At 44.4% G+C, this 13566-nt stretch overlaps 1 protein-coding gene across 1 annotated transcript in view; it reads left to right on the forward strand.

Annotated features, from left to right (window-relative positions):
• The first annotated feature begins 1436 nt into the window (after positions 1-1436).
• LOC111967218 (cysteine-rich and transmembrane domain-containing protein 1) overlaps positions 1437-13566 on the forward strand; it is a 29153-nt gene continuing 17023 nt past the window's right edge. Inside the window, exon 1 of the mRNA XM_023992092.2 lies at positions 1437-1587. The gene's annotated coding sequence lies outside the window, so the exon portion shown is untranslated. The remainder of the gene's footprint in view (positions 1588-13566) is intronic.

A 13566-nucleotide genomic window follows, 5' to 3' on the forward strand; every position in this document is an offset into this window, starting at 1 on the left:
GTATAGATAATGCTAGGGGCTAGAGTAGAGATATTGCTAGGGGCTAGAGTAGAGATAGTGCTAGGGGCTAGAGTAGAGATAGCGCTAGTGTTTAGGGGCTAGAGTAGAGATAGTGCTAGGGGCTAGAGTAGAGATAGTGCTAGTGTTTAGGGGCTAGAGTAGAGATGGTGCTAGGGGTTAGGAGCTAGAGTAGAGATAGTGCTAGAGGTTAGGTGCTAGAATAGAGATAGTGCTCGGGGTTAATGGCTTGAGTTGATATAGTGCTAGTGGCTAGGAGCTAGAGTAGAGAGTGAGCTAGGGCCTAGGGGCTAGAGTAGAGATAGTGCTAGGAGCTGGAGTAGAGACAGTGCTAGAGTATAGATAATGCTAGGGGCTAGAGTAGAGATAGTGCTAGGGGCTAGAGTAGAGACAGTGCTAGGGACTAGGAGCTAGAGTAGAGATACAGTACTGCTAGGAGTAAATATAGTGCTAGGGGTTAGGAGCCTAGGGGTTAGGAGCTAGAGAAGAGATAGTGCTAGGGGCTAGCAGCTAGAGTAGAGATAGTGCTTGGGGCTAGAGTGGAGATAGTGCTAGGGGTTAGGAGCTAGAGTAGAGATAGTGCTTGGGGCTAGGGGCTAGCCTAGAGATAGTGGTAGGGGCTAGTCACTAGAGTAGAGATAGTGGTAGGGGCTAGGAGCTAGAGTAGAGATACTGTAGTGCTAGGGCCTAGGGGCTAGAGTAGAGATTGTGCTAGGGGCTAGGCACTAGAGAAAATACTGGTACAGGAGCTGAGGAGAGTAAGTGAGTGAAGACTGACCTCTGCTGGTGGAAAGAAGGAGTTGCATCTGTCATGGAAATGTTCTGTAGCCCACACTAGGGAGGCTACAGGCTGCTCTGTTGTTCATTATATCAAACCCATTCACAAAATCATGAAATCATGTGATTAATGGATACAGTATTATGTGTGTGAGGGGCCATGTCAGGACCTATGACGTGGTAGCCTAAAAAGCACTAGTTTTATCTTCAATCTATTTATGCTGTATAAATATTAACATAATTTCACGTCTGTGTTTTTTTTGTTMACTTTTATAAGCAAGTAAAGTAGACTCTGTATTAGTTAAATTGTCATATTTATACAGTTACAAATATATAAATATMAATCAATCTAATCTAAGAAGCTAGATAAGGATAAGTATTGCTTGCTCAATTTACAAGACACATTCATTGTTCTATTTCTGTGCATTTCGTCACATCTTTCTGTGATGTATAATGAATGCCCAAACAAGTCAGATGATCAGTGGTCACCACTCGATGAGTCCCATTCACTAGACTCTCACCGCTCTTCGCCCTGATTGGTCCGTGAAAACAACGACCATTCACCACAGTCAACCAGTGAAATGTGTTTTCCCTATGCAAACCCCTCGCACCACCATCGGGATGACGTCACGGTTCCCACAACGGAGAGATACGCACTGAGTTTTAAGACGAGGTGGTCGTTCAGTGCGGTAAAAAAAAAAGACAAGAAATTAGCATTATAGATCACGCCGAAGAGTTTTTTTTGAAGACGATCTGGACTGTCTGTTGATAAGGGATATCATTTCTCTTAAGGTAGGTGATAATATTTTATTGAACACCATATGTCTGTGAACATTGCCTAACTCGAAGTCGCGGACTGTTGGACAATTGCAACTCGACCTCGTTGTTCTTGGGCTGTGGCCCTGTGCAGGTGTTGTATTATTCCATCATTGTCTTGTTGTAGCGAGCACGCAGTGGGCTGTTTCTCCGCAAGCGTTGTATCCAACAATCATTTTTCACGTAAATTGCCGCTATTGAATGAGAAAGGGAGAAAGTCGTGTCAGACATATCATTAGCTATGATAAAATTCGTGATACAATGCCTTTTTATTTAGGCCACTTTCAAAATATTAAGCTATCATAGCAAATCAACAATTGGCCTATATACGACGCTGTAGAAAAAAATGGTATCAAGCGGTTAGTTGTTGATAAAACCGAAGATGCGAGTAGAGTGTTTTGTTCCATTAATATGTCAGCAATGCAACAACACTGTAGGCTAACATGAGACCCTCCAACAACTCCGTAGAGACGCCTGATAATAGACTATTACACCGCAAAGCCTTATACATTTTGCCTATAAAGGACGTGGCAGGAAAAATAAACCTAATTGAGAGCGTATTTCAGACTATCAACCGCACAATGTTGAAATATCATCCCAGTTCTTTCCATTTCAACAGTCATCTCTTGATGAGTGTGATCTATGCCCCAGCCGGCTGTGCTTCTATTAGGCCTAGTTCACTACTATAACCCTCGACATTTACTCATTTAGGAATGGGATCTTATTGTGTTAGAGATGTTCCATTCTCTCACCATTTACTGGAACCATACACTCACAGTGTAATCCTGGAACCATACGTTAGGGTTGGGCTGTATCCAATATGTCGTCATACCAAGACGTTAGGTTTGGGCTGTATCCAGTATGTCGTCATACCAAGACGTTAGGGTTGGGCTGTATCCAGTATGTCGTCATACCAAGATATATATGGTATTACCGTTTAGTACACAAGGGGGTGCTAAAAGAGGAAAAAATCCCATTGGGCGTCTACCAGAATGCTAATAAAATATGCACAAGTAATAGCGCATTTCAATGGAGGCTGCTAACTACATATGCTAATGAGCACAAACAAAAATAAACAAATTGCAAAGACAGGCAATCCAGCTCATAAAGTTATAAACTCAGCAAAWAAAGAAACATCCCTTTTTCAGGACCCTGTCTTTCAAAGATAATTCGTAAAAATCCAAATAACTTCGCAGATCTTCATTGTAAAGGGTTTAAACACTGTTTCCTATGCTTGTTCAATGAACCATATGAACATGCACCAGTGGAACGGTCGTTAAGATACTAACAGCTTGCAGACGGTAGGCAATTAAGGTCAAAGTGATGAAAACTTAGGACACTAAAGAGGCCTTTCTACTGACTCTGAAAAACACCAAAAGAAAGATGCCCAGGGTCCCTGCTCATCTGCATGAACGTGCCTTAGGCATGCTGCAAGGAGGCATGAGGACTGCAGATGTGGCCAGGGCAATAAATTGCAATGTTTGTACTGTGAGACGCCTAAGACAGCGCTACAGGGAGACAGGACGGACAGCTGATCGTCCTTGCAGTGACAGACCACGTGTAACAACACCTGCACAGGATCGGTACATCCGAACATCACACCTGCGGGACAAGTACAGGATGGCAACAACTGCCCGAGTTACACCAGGAACGCACAATCCCTCCATCAGTGCTCAGACTGTCCACAATAGGCTGAGAGAGGGTGTATTGAGGGCTTGTAGGCCTGTTGTAAGGCAGGACATCACCAGACATCACCGGCAACATTGTCGTCTATGGGCACAAACCCACCGTCGCTGGACCAGACAGGACTGGCAAAAAGTGATCTTCACTCACGAGTTGCGGTTTTGTCTCACCAGGGGTGATGGTCGGATTTGCGTTTATCGTCGAAGGAATGGGCGTTACACCGAGGCCTGTACTCTGGAGCGGGATCGATTTGGAGGTGGAGGGTCCGTCGTGGTCTGGGGCGGTGTGTCACAGCATCATCGGATTGAGCTTGTTGTCATTGCAGGTAATCTCAACGCTGTGCGTTACAGGGAAGATATCCTCCCTCATGTAGTACCTTTCCTGCAGGCTCATCCTGACATGACCCTCCAGCATGACAATGCCACCAGCCATACTGCCTGTTCTGTGTGTGATTTCCCGCAAGACAGGAATGTCAGTGTTCTGCCGTGGCCAGTGAAGAGCCCGGATCTCAGTCCCATTGAGCACGTCTGAGACCTGTTGGATCGGAGGGTGAGGGCTAGGGCCATTCCCCCCAGAAATGTCTGGGAACTTGCAGGTGCCTTGGTGGAAGAGTGGGGTAAAATCTCACAGCAAGAACTGGCAAATCTGGTGCAGTCCATGAGGAGGAGATGCACTGCAGTACTTAATGCAGCTGGTGGCCACACCAGATACNTGGCAAATCTGGTGCAGTCCATGAGGAGGAGATGCACTGCAGTACTTAATGCAGCTGGTGGCCACACCAGATACTGACTGTTACTTTTGATTTTGACCCCCCTTTGTTCAGGGACACATTATTCCATTTCTGTTAGTCACATGTCTGTGGAACTTGTTCAGTTTATGTCTCAGTTGTTGAATCTTATGTTCATACAAATATTTCCACATGTTAAGTTTGCTGAAAATAAACACAGTTGACAGTGAGAGGACGTTTATTTTTTTGCTGAGTTTACATGTATAGGTAGGAGCTACTGAATGTCATTTTTGGTGAGTTTGGACATTTACAAGCGAATGTGAACGAGAGACATTGTGCAAATGAACAAAGTTTTGATGCATGCTGGTCTGAAGGAAGAACAGCTTGAGGACAGGGGCAGCGTGTGTAGGCTACACACTGTCTGTGTGTAGTCGTTAGGGCAACGGGCCTGTGCTCTGCTCGGAGATGAGGGGAGAGGAGAAAAAATGCAAGGAAATCAAGATGGTGGCAGCTGTACAAATAACTAATCTAAAGAGCTTTGACTTTGCCAACACGGCAGAAAGCTAACACTATGATGCCCGTCACCACATTAATTCAGCCACTTACTTAGATTAACTAGCAAGTTAAACTTAGGGGTCTCATTAATGCAGGAAAAAAGATTAAAGAAGATTAAACACATAAGAAATATGTTGCTGTGTTTTGTAAACACAGATGTAAAATGCTTCTTATTGTAATTTTAGCTCGGCGTCAGACATTTTGTGCTTCAGTTACACCTCTCCACTCGGATGAGAATTCAGGAACTGGCATTCTYTCAGCAGACAGCGCTCCGACTGGATGTGTAGCTCATTTTCTCCGGTACTTTTCTCTGCGTAYCCAGCCTCCTTTTCTCTGGTATAATGCAAGATTAACTTTAAACAAAACATTAGGAAATGTAGCTAGCTACATTCTTTCTGTGATAAACATTATAAATATGATGGCCATGTATCGTTTTTGCAAAAAAAGTCATGGCTTTTTTCATTGTAAGCTCATTTACTTGTGAGGCTGCCAGCCAAATAGCGTTGCACTTCTGTTGTCATCTGATGAAAATGAAGCTATTTTCTGCTGAATGTCTTACATTATTTTCTGTGAAGGAAAACTAGATATCCTACAGAAGAGTATCATTACTGAGAGCTCAAGAGGTATGTTTACATATTCAGAAAAATAAACATATATTTTTTTTTTGCATAGAACTAAGTATAATGATTATGGCTCTGGAGGAAAAGGCTGTTTCAAGTGTTTGAAACATCCAAAATTCTCCAATTTACAGACTGGGCATAACCCCCTCCGGACCACCTACCAGCCATCCTCATGTACTTTGTGCCCCCTCAGATTTTTGGGGTGCATGACGCCCCTGTGTGTAGGCCTAATTTATTGAATAGAAACAAAGAACAGCACTGCATATATAATGTAATTGTGTTTTGGTTCTTAACCACACATTTTGAACAAAAATCATTCTACTGTAGCCTACCTTGGGAATCTTCTGGAAGAGCATTAGGGCCAAGTGATGAACAAAAACTAAACAGCTGTGGGAGGTGGTACTGGATATATTTTTTTGCATGGATAGTACTTTAAAAAAGAGGCAATATTTTGAGAATGAAGTCACAGGTATATTTCAAGATTAAAGTATGAGATAACTGCATGTCTCCCTGTCCCTTTTTGTGTGCTCTCCACCGTTGAAATGCCTGAGTTAGAAGACTGGTGAAAGTATACTTTAGAATTGGCTTTAGTAAGAAGGAAATCCTTGCTGTTTTAGCACATAATAACCATATTATTATAATCATTAGGACCTGGAAGAGGTTGTGCCACAGATTGTGTCTTTTCAGGAGGAATCACACAGACTGGATGAGGTATTTCATCCAAGTACGTGTGGCTACATACATAGGTAGAGATGTGTGTGTGTGTGTGTGTGGTGGTGGAGGGGTGGGGTGTCTCTATCGCACTCGTTCACACATGGGTCACTGCACCGCGCACACACACACACACACACACACACACACGGTATCCCCAAAGCAATACCGTTTTATTGGTCATGGTGCGTTGTCAGAATGTGAAGAGACCCTGTCATCAGTCCCTGTCATGGTGCCCTTTTGAATACGCTAAAATGTTATCGTCAATCCCCTGCGTATGCCAACACCTTGCATAGTATTTTAGAGAGAACAGCGAGGCCAGCAGCCTACATGTCAAAATGAAAGGTTAACTCTTTGTGTGATGGCAAGGTGTTTTATGTACAATTCCAGTGCAGTAACCTCATAGGCCTATGTGTATTATCTTGTGAATCTAAGCTATGGATTGCGTGGAGAAGAATATCGCTTCCCTGTCGGGTTCATAGGCTGCCCCCAAACCCCTGTCATGTACCTTGCATAGCCTTGGGGCAGGGGGACAGGGGTTTGGCTAAAGCCTCCTCTGAAACCGTCWTTTTACGGTCCATTATTCTAACCTAACAGGTCTAGCCACTAGCCTCTATAAGGTCAACCAGCGGTTGCCTAAATTAGCGTCATAACTGAGATGATGCCCCTGTTTTGGGATAACCTACGTACCTACGTCATTCCTCACATCCTTGAAGACATCAGCGATAGAAAGGACATATTATGCTAGGCTACCAACCAAGTCATGTCAGATCAGTGATTATTTATTTATAGTCTAGGTAATAGAGGTCTTCATGGGTCCAAAAAGTTGGACACGATCTGAAATGGATCTGGGGCTTTCCCACCCGGACCCGGTATGCATCAAACTTTTWAAAAATATAGAGACCTGTTCCAAACGGACACGAGGACCACTAGACACGTTGTGAATAAACCTGGTCGGATCCAGAACCGATCCGATCCCAGTGAGGGAAGCAGCAGAAAATCTTTTTTTTAAAAACTACTTTATTAACCGGAGCTGATGAGAGGCGTGAGAGGAGGGAGAGGGGTGCCACTCTAGCAGGCAGGGGAGGGATCATACTCTGAGCGAGTGCCGTGGGGAGCAGGGAGGAGGGAGGGAGAGGCACCAAGCCGACTCACGCTATAGTAGACTAATAACTGCCATAGCTAGTTTTTTAAAGTTATTTATCTGCCATAGCTAAGTTATTTATCATCAAATATGTCTTGACTGCATCAGACCGGAACGAGAAGCTAGTTAAGCTAGCTAACGTTAGCTAGCTAGGCTAATTGAGGCTGCAATGCATGTGCTTTCACATCCTACAGTTACAAATAACAACAACTCCATTCAGAATGTTAAGAAGCAGCCAACCTGTTGGCTCTTGTGCATTGTAGCCTATCCTTCACCTTTAACTTTTAATTCCATCATTTGAATTCCTTCTTCCATTGATTAGATATCTCCTAACTCTTGCCACACAAGGAGCAAGGCTCTATGTCTGTAGCCTATTGCCGCCTTGATGACTTGTGATTGGTCAGCAGCAAGCTACACGTCCTACGCTCCTCTCCAAAGCAAGAGCAGCAGCAGCACTATACATTTCTCTCTCTCTCTCTCTCTGTCTGTCTCTGTCTCTGTCTCTGTCTCTCTCTGTCTCTCTCTCTCTCTCTGTCTCTGTCTCTGTCTCTGTCTCTGTCTCTCTCTGTCTCTCTCTGTCTCTCTCTACTGCAGCGACGTTCGGAAATGCACGGGCCATTCCAGACGAGTCCGTTAAAATTACACATACCTGAGACCCGTGACGATCAGATTCGACCCAGATCAGTGACATGGGACATACACACACAACCCCCGGTCCCCAGGATCCCACGTTCATTTGTTTTATTTAGTGTGCTCACATAGCCTGCTAGCCTGTAGTCGTTAGGAGGCCATAAGGGGGAAATACTACCCATAGTAAAGCACCATGGGTAAAGTCATTAATAGTTGCCATTATGCACCGATTTCGCCGAGGCTACTCAGCAGAATGTTGGAACAAATTCACAGGGCAGACTGACAGGGACTCAACCCCAGGTCTCTTCTCATTCAGTGACTGACAGGGACTCAACCCCAAGTCTCTTCTCATTCAGTGGCTGACAGGGACTCAACCCTAGGTCTCTTCTCATTCAGTGACTGACAGGGACTCAACCCCAGTTCTCTTCTCATTCAGTGACTGACAGGGACTCAACCCCAGGTCTCTTCTCATTCAGTGACCTGACAGGGACTCAACCCCAGGTCTCTTCTCATTCAGTGGACTGACAGGGACTCAACCCTAGGTCTCTTCTCATTCAGTGACTGAACAGGGACTCAACCCAGGTTCTCTTCTCATTCATGTCAGTCAATCAATCAAAATGTATTTATAAAGCCCTTCTTACCATCAGCTGTGTACAAAGTGCTGTACAGAAACCCAGCCTAAAACCCCAAACAGCAAGCAATGCAGGTGTAGAAGCACGGTGGCTAGGAAAAACTCCCTAGAAAGGCCAGAACCTAGGAAGAACCTAGAGAGGAGCCAAGCTATGAGGGGTGCCGTCCTCTTCTGGCTGTGCCGGGTGGAGATTATAACATAACATGGCCAAGATGTTCAATGTTCATAGATGACCAGCAGGGTCAAATAATAATAATCACAGTGGTTGTGAGGATGCAACAGTCAGCTCCTCAAGAGTAAATGTCAGTTGGTTTTTCATAGCCGATCATTCAGAGTATCTCTACCGCTCCTGTTGTTCTAGAGAGTTGAAAACAGCAGGTCTGGGCCAAGGTAGCACGTGGTGAACAGGTCAGGGTTCATAGCCGCAAGCAGAACAGTTGAAACTGGAGCAGCAGCACGGCCATGTGGACTGGGGACAGCAAGGAGTCATCGAGTGAGCGAGAGAGCGTACATACTTAAATTCACACAGTACACTGGATAAGACAGGAGAAATACTCCAGTTATAACAGACTGACCCTAGCCCCCCGACACATAAACTATTGCAGCATAAATACTGGAGGCTGAGACAGGAGGGGTTAGGAGACACTGTGGCCCCATCCGACGATACCCCCGGAGAGGACCAACCAGGCAGGATATAACCCCACCCACTTTGCCAAAGCACAGCCCCCACACCACTAGAGGGATATCTTCAACCACCAACTTACTATACTGACACCGAGTATAGCCCACAAGATCTCTCCCACGGCACGAACCCYAGGGGGGCGCCAACCRGGACAGGAAGATCACGMCAGTGACTCAACCCACTCAAGTGYCGCACCCCTCCTAGGGAKGGCATGGAAGAYCACCAGTAAGCCAGTGASTCAGCCCCTGTAATAGGGTTTGAGGCAGAGAATCCCGGTGGAAAYAGGMMAACCGGCCAGGCAGAGACAGCAAGGGCGGTTCGTTGCTCCAGTGTCTTTCCGTTCACCTTCACACTCCTGGGCCAGACTACACTCAATCATAGGACCTACTGAAGAGATGAGTCTTCAATAAAGACTTAAAGGTCGCTCTCACATGAATAGGCAGACCACTCCATAAAAATGTAGCTCTATAGGAGAAAGCCCTGCCTCCAGCTGTTTGCTTAGAAATTCTAGGAACAATAAGGAGGCCTGCGTRTTGTGACCGTAGGGTACATGTAGGTATGTACGGCAGGACCAAATCGGAAAGATAGGTAGGAGCAAGTCCATGTAATGCTTTGTTGGTTAGCAGTYAAACCTTGAAATCAGCCCTAGCCTTAACAGGAAGCCAGTGTAGAGAGGCTAGCACTGGAGTAATATGATCACATTTTTTGGTTTTAGTTAAGATTCTAGCAGCCGTGTTTAGCCCTAATTMAAGTTTTATTTAGTGCTTTATCTGGGTAGCTGGAACGTAGAGCATTCAGGTGTCTAACCCAGTAGTGACAAAAGCATGGATACATTTTTCAGCATCATTTTTGGACATAAAGTTTCTGATTTTTGCAATGTTACGTAGGTGGAAAAAAGCTGTCCTTGAAACAGTCTTGATATGTTCGTCAAAAGAGAGATCAGGGTCCAGAGTAACGCCGAGGTCCTTCACAGTTTTATTTGAGACGACTGTACCACCATCGAGATTAATTGTCAGATTCAACAGAAGATCTCTTTGTTTCTTGGGACCTAGAACAAGCATCTCTGTTTTGTCCGAGTTTAAAAGRAYKACATTTGCCGCCATCCACTTCCTTATGTCTGAAACACAGGTTTTTCAGTGACAAGAACGTTGTTTGTTTGTGCTCATAAAGCACCATGGCTGTTAGCGTGTTTGCCTACAGTCTGAAATTGCCAGGGGGAAACTTGGTGTGTGCGTGAGTTAGTAGATAGATAAGCGCGAGTGAGCAGTGACGCCTGTTTGAATGAGTTATTAGATCGTTAAATTGATAAGCATTAGTGCACAGTGACTAACGAGTGTATTAGATTAATGGCCATTTGCTGGTTTTGCCCCTACTTTTAACCACCCACACACACACCTGTATACACACACACCTGTATACACACAACCTGAATACACACACACCTGTATACACACAACCTGAATACACACACACACCTGTATACACACAACCTGAATACACACACACACCTGTATACACACAACCTGAATACATACACACACCTGTATACACACAACCTGAATACACACACACACCTGCATACGCACAACCTGCATACACACACAACCCGCCCGTCTCTACCTATATATGTAACCATGGTTTCTCCTTCTGAAAATAATCTGTGGCACAACCTCTTCCAGGTCCTAATGATTATAATAATATGGTTATTATGTGCTAAAACAGCAAGGATTTCCTTCTTACTAAAGCCAATTCTAAAGTATACTTTCYCCAGTCTTCTAACGCAGGCATTTCAATGGTGGTGAGCACACAAAAAGGGACAGGGAGACATGCAGCTATCCCATACTTTAATKTTGAAATATACCTGTGACTTAATTCAAAAAATGTAAACTCTATCTACAAATTTTGACTTTATTTTCAAAATTACATTTTAAGTTTATTCTCSAGATATTGCCACTTTAAAGTAGGATCGTGCAATTAAAAAAAAAATCCAAGTACCACCATCCGTTGCGGTTTATTTCTTTTTTCGTTTGACTTGGCCTCAATACTCTTCTTRACGTCCCTGATCAATCTATTGAAGCAAAAAAAAAACTGCTGACTTACAATAGAAAACGTGACTCCTGTCAACACACYGCTGGARGCACCTGCTCCCGCTTCATCCTGTTGGGCTATTTACAAACAAACACATGACTGGCTCAACTGCTCTGGGTAATCTTCATAATGTGACAGGTGATCTGCTTTATCTCTTAACGTATTGTACAAGTTGACTGCAGGTATTTACTTAACTGCTGACTTCCAATAGAAAACGGTGACTCCTGTCAACGACACGGCTGGACCCCCTGCCTTCCCGCTTCATCCTGTTGGGCTATTTACACAACACACATGACTGGCTCACTGCTCTGGGTAATCTTCATAATGTGACAGGTGATCTGCTTTATCTCTTAACGTATTGTACAAGTTGACTGCAGGTATTTACTTAAGTAGCTACAATATTAAAAATGTGTTGAAAAACTTCCAGGAAATAGATTCAACGATATTGAAAAGGGTCTTCAGTTGTACAGTCAGGAGTCTCTCCACAGTTGGTAGTGGTAACAAACAGGCTAGTATTCAGTTGTACAGTCAGGAGTCTTCTCCTACAGTTGGTAGTGGTACAAACAGCTAGGTATTCAGTTGTACAGTCAGTAGTCTCTCCCACAGTTGGTAGTGGTAAAACAGCTAGGTATTCAGTTTGTACAGTCAGGATGTTCTCCTACAGTTGGTAGTGGTACAAACAGCTAGGTATTCAGTTAGTCAGTTAGTCTCTCCCCACAGTTGGTAGTGTAAACAGCTGGTATTCAGTTGTCAGTCAGGAGTCTCTCTCCTAACAGTTGGTAGTGTACAAACAGCTAGGTATTCAGTTGTACAGTCAGGAGTCTCTCTCCTACAGTTGGTAGTGGTACAAACAGCTAGGTATTTCAGTTGTAGGTCAGGAGTCTCCTCTGCTCCTGACAGTTTGGTAGTTGATTAGTGCTTCTTGTAAAACAGCTAGGTATTCAGTTTGTACAGTCAGGAGTCTCCTCATCCAGTTGGTAGTGGTACAAACAGCTAGGTATTCAGTTGTACAGTCAGGAGTCTCTTCCTACAGTTTGGTAGTGGTACAAACAGCTAGGTATTCAGTTGTACAGTCAGGTAGTCTCTCTTGCCCACAGTTGGTAGTGTACAAATAGCTAGTATTCAGTTGTACAGTCAGTCTTCTCCCACAGTTGTAGTGGTAAAACAGCTAGGTATTCAGTTGTACAGTCAGGAGTCTCTCTCCTACAGTTGGTAGTGGTACAAAAGCTAGGTATTCAGTTGTACAGTCAGAGTCTCTCCCACAGTTGGTAGTGGTACAAACAGCCTAGGTAATTCAGTTGTACAGTGTCAGTAGTTCTCCACAGTTGGTCAGTGGTACAAACAGCTAGGTATTCAGTTGTACGTCGAGGAGTCTCTCTCCCACAGTTGGTATGGTACAGACAGCACAGCTAAGGTATTCAGATTTGACAGTCAGGAGTCTTCTCCTACAGTTGGTAGTTGTACAGAACAGCCTAGGTATTCAGTTAGTACAGTCAGGAAGTCTCTCCCACAGTTTATGGTAAACAGCTAGGTATTCAGTTGACAGTCCGGAGTCTCTCCTCACAGTGGTATGGTACAAACAGCTAGGTATTCAGTTTTACAGCGGAGTCTCTCTCCTACCAAGTTGGTAATTGTTACAAACAGCCTAGGTTATTACAGTTGTACAGTCAGGAGTCTCTCTCCTACAGTTGGTAGTGGTACAAACAGCTAGGTATTCAGTTGTACAGTCAGAGTCTCTCCCCACAGTTGGTAGTGGTAACAAACAGCTAGGTATTCAGTTGTACAGTCAGGAGTCTCTCTCCCACAGTTGGTAGTGGTACAAACAGCTGGGTATTCAGTTGTACAGTCAGGAGTCTCTCTCCTACAGTTGGTAGTGGTACAAACAGCTAGTATTCAGTTGTACAGTCAGGAGTCTCCTCCACAGTTGGTAGTGGTACAAACAGCTAGGTATTCAGCTTGTACAGTCAGGAGTCTCTCCCCAGTTGGTAGTGTACAAACAGCTAGGTATTCAGTTGTACAGTCAGGAGTCTCTCTCCTACAGTTGGTAGTTGTACAAACAGCTAGGTATTCAGTTGTACAGTCAGGAGTCTCTCTCCTACAGTGGTAGTGGTAGCAAACAGCTAGGTAATTCAGTTGACAAAGTCAGGAGTCTCTCCCACAGTTGGTAGTGGTACAAAACAGCTAGGTATTCAGTTGTTACAGTCAGGAGTCTCCTCTCCCACAGTTGGTAGTGGTACAAAACAGCTAGGTATTCAGTTGTACAGTCAGGAGTCTCTCCTACCTTGGTAGTGGTACAAACAGCTAGGTATGTCAGTTGTACAGTCAGGAGTCTCGCTCCCACAGTTGGTAGTGGTACAAACAGCTAGGTATTCATGTACAGTCAGAGTCTCGCTCCCACAGTTGGTGGTGGTACAAAAGCTAGGTATTCAGTGTACAGTCAGGAGTCGCTCTCCTACAGTTGGGTCTTGTTTTCAGATTTTCCGT

Source organism: Salvelinus sp. IW2-2015, linkage group LG8, assembly GCF_002910315.2.
Source record: "Salvelinus sp. IW2-2015 linkage group LG8, ASM291031v2, whole genome shotgun sequence".
Lineage (NCBI taxonomy): Eukaryota > Metazoa > Chordata > Actinopteri > Salmoniformes > Salmonidae > Salvelinus > Salvelinus sp. IW2-2015.